Source organism: Sinohyriopsis cumingii, chromosome 14 (genome assembly GCF_028554795.1).
Source record: "Sinohyriopsis cumingii isolate HCF-2022 chromosome 14, ASM2855479v2, whole genome shotgun sequence".
In the NCBI taxonomy this organism is placed as follows: Eukaryota; Metazoa; Mollusca; class Bivalvia; order Unionida; family Unionidae; genus Sinohyriopsis; species Sinohyriopsis cumingii.
The window spans coordinates 48235026-48238990 of NC_142974.1; positions in this window are offsets into that span (position 1 = coordinate 48235026).

A 3965-nucleotide genomic window follows, 5' to 3' on the forward strand; every position below is an offset into this window, starting at 1 on the left:
TGATAAGTAAGTATGGCTTGATTTAGATTGTGTTTTTCATGTGACTTGCCAGAGATTTTTAAATGAATTGATAAAGTAACATGAGACCACATTTCAGAGTACATGTTTTAAAAATATTCCATTGATTATTGCTGGCATTTAGAAAAATGCAATGCATCCTTTGTTGTGAAACTTGTTTTAAAACATTGTATTACTCTTGCAGAAGCCTGCTTGAAAAAATAATGGCAAAGCAAAGGCAAATGGAATGGAAGAGGCCATATCAGAGACCCTCAAATATGCACCCAACCAACGCAGAATGATAAAAAACAAGGTAATTCAAATGACTCTTATTTCATCAATATTGGATTCAATTTCGTCTTTTAAAGCATAGTATTTGCAAAGCGGATGCATTTCTAAACTGATAACAAAATCAGCTTATCCTATTGCCCAGGACTATCAGAGCTAGAGTACAGCTAACTACAATATACATACATCTTGTCTGATCGGACAAGTGCCTCCATTTGGAATTTTTATTCACATGAAATATTTGGATGAAATAAATTCATCTTTGCACAAATTGATTGCACCATCCACTTGCCAGAAATGACAAGTGCAAAGTTATCTTGTATCATGGCTTAACGATATTAAGGGAAGCACAAGTGCAGTGAAGAAAATTTCATACATTTTTATAATGCTGATTAACATGACTTCTGCATATGCAAGTAGTGCTGAGATGATATGACTTTATTTAAGTATTACAATTTTGTTTTAATTTGCAGGTGCCTGAGCAGAAGAAGTAATAGATAAACTTTACAGTGGAGTTGGAGACTGATTCTGATTCATAATCTCAATAAAATCTAGAAAATAAACATTAAAGTCATATTAAAATATCTGTTGTATTGTTTCCTTCTTTCATTTTCTTCTTAAAAACAAATGTCTGAACCTTTAGTCTGTAAATTCAGTGGATTCCTTATCAGCCCATCTACTTTTACCTTACACCATGCTACTTTAAAAAAAAAATGAATTATCCCCATATTGGTAGGTCTTCCCAACCCCTCACCCTACTTTGTCAACTTACCTGCGACATTTAGATCTAATGGAAGGCCCTGCTGTAAAGCCTGTTAGTAAAACTACCCAACAAGAGGATTTCATACATTTGCAACTCCTAGATGGATGGTAATGTTTTCATTTTTGTAATGTAGATTTGGACATTCTTGCCACCAGTATGGAATATGTGTTTCAGAAACACAAGCAGCTTTCATCAGATTTGCATATAGGTTTTATATGTTGTGAGTATGTTGTAGGAAGTTTTTTTTAATAACATTATACAGCATTCCAGCAAGTTCACCAAATCACATTGCCACAACGTTATATGACGTTTCCACAATCTTATGGAAATGTTATTTCAACATGTAACTGTTAGCTCTGTTACACCTCTCCATGATGATGTCACTGGCAGCCTGGAAGAGGACCCCTCCCACAGACTATTATGAAAGCAAGTTGAATTACAAATTTTATTAAATCTCTCTAGGTCTTCATTGCTTTCAAAGCCAAATACATGGAAATGGAGGAAAACGAGGGAAGATCATATGATCTGAAGCCAGTGGAAATGGCAGAAAAGTGTCTGTATTGTTCACCAACTACACCTTGTTCTTACAAAATGTGGCTGTTACACATTCCCATGATGATGTCACTGACAGCCATCAGTGAGGAATGCCCCAACAAGCATAATACAAATTGCTTCCATTGTAATTGTTACAATTCCATTCTGACCGCTCCGGTGTCCTAGTGGTTAGAGCATCCGCCTCAGAAGCGGGAGGTCATGGGTTCAAACCCTGGCCAAGTCATACCAAAGACTTACAAAAATGGTATTAACAGCTACCTCGCTAGATGCTCAGCATTAAGAGGTTAGTGTTAGGACTGATCGGCCTGGTGTCAGGATAATGTGACTGGGTGCAACATCATACTACATGTTTGCAGCATGATGCCCCAGTGCTATACATCACTATAAACTGCCACACTGCAGACATCGTAGCAATATGACTGAAAAATTATTCAAACTACGTTAAAAATCCAATCACACACAATTCCATTCTACGATTCAGAACTGACACTAATTCCATACTACAGTTCTTGCATTTCAATCCAATTTTGCTTTTGAAATGTAGTGCCACTCGGTTCATAATGAACCCATTCATTTCAAACACTCGCAAATACTTACTATTCCTGTCTACAACTGAAAAATATCTATATAAAAAAATGTGTAACTGTGTTTTATGCAAGGGCATGGACATGCAAAAAAACTTGCACCTGAAGCTTGAATAAAACCCCAACTTTGGATAAGATTTCTCCCATCGATTACCCCAGTTTGCGGTAAATTCCGACCATGGCGATTTATTATATATCCATTGACTGCTCCAGCTTGAAGGCAAAATCCAAACACATCCCTAAAAAGATAACAAGTATAACTGTTCTTTACCATCAGTAAATGCCACTTGAGCTTCCTGATGCTGTTGTATCTGCCATTTGACAGAATCATGAACGTGGATATATTTCTTAATTGCCTCTAGTTGTTGAGCTAGTTTAGGTGTATGAAATTCCATAGTGCAGACTCCCTTATTATTAATATTACAACAGTGATTTAATTACACATCACCTGTCAGCACACCAATGATAAGTCAGTTATTTTATAATACATCAACAAGCTTGCCCCTTGCACTCTCCCCTTTTTATTTGGGCACCTGTGGACATGAATCTGCAAGGCTCAAATTGTCCTTTTTAATATAAGATCTCAACATTTTTAAGGCCTTAATTTTAAAGACTGATCCTTAAAACCCCCAAAAGGTTAGTTCACCCCAACCCGTCTGGTGGATACAAGGCTCAGATCGGCATTTTACGAGGTTTGTTTACCCCTGTCCCTGCTGGTTAGAAGTACATAATAAATACAAAGTAGAACCTTAATATGCATTTTCTTTGGCCATGTTTCTCATTTCCTCACACTTGTTTTGAAATCCTTATGTTATCAACTGGGTCACCAGCCTTCGTTTAGAGTAACAGCAAGTATATATATATTTAGGTCAAAGGAAACACAATAAAAATGTTTGATTTAACAATGACATATTTGCCTCGGGTCTGTGATCCTGAAGTGAATATTAACTGTCCATTTATTTTCTTGGCTTTTCTTTACTAGGAAATTGATAATAGAGATTTCTGCGATGGTGAAGGCAATGTAAAAATTGGTTACTATAACATACTTTTTATGCCATGTTTGAAAAAATAAATCCAATGGAAAGGTTATAGTCTGAATATCTTCATTAAATTAAGTTAATGTAGGGGAAAAAATTTTAAGAGTTCATAAATATTTTTCAGTGCTGAATAAAGATATAACATAACACTTTCTGCTGTGATTTTAATAGTTTCTGGCAGTATGAAAAATTTCTAGAACTATAATGGATAAATGTTCTGAAAAGATTATGTTAATATGGGGGAAAAATCTGTTATGAAATAAACCGACAAGATCTTGTATGAATTCATGTTATCTTTAAATATGGTATTTGTGTGAATATATCTGGAAGAAAAAACAAGATGGTGCCACTCACACATACAATGTGGTTGCCACAGTGGCCATATTAAGAAACTTTTTATCGCTACTTCTGAATGGATAATTGTGTCAGCGTGTCAACATGTGTACAAAATACTTATGTTGATGTCTAGCAGGTCCTGAATGAGAATTATGGTGCTGTACAGACCTCCTATAAGGCCACAAATGTGGCTATCCTGAAAATCTTGTTATCACTACTTCTCCTGAATGAATCGTCATATCAGTGGAAGACTTCTTATGTCTAGTTGGACGTAAATGAAAATAGTGCTAATCTAACCTCCAATATGGCTGTTTTAATGGGCATCTGGAAAACCCTTTCCTTGCTACTTCTCCTAGATGGCTGGTCATTTTGACATTGTGCTTTCACTAGATGACCTATTTGATG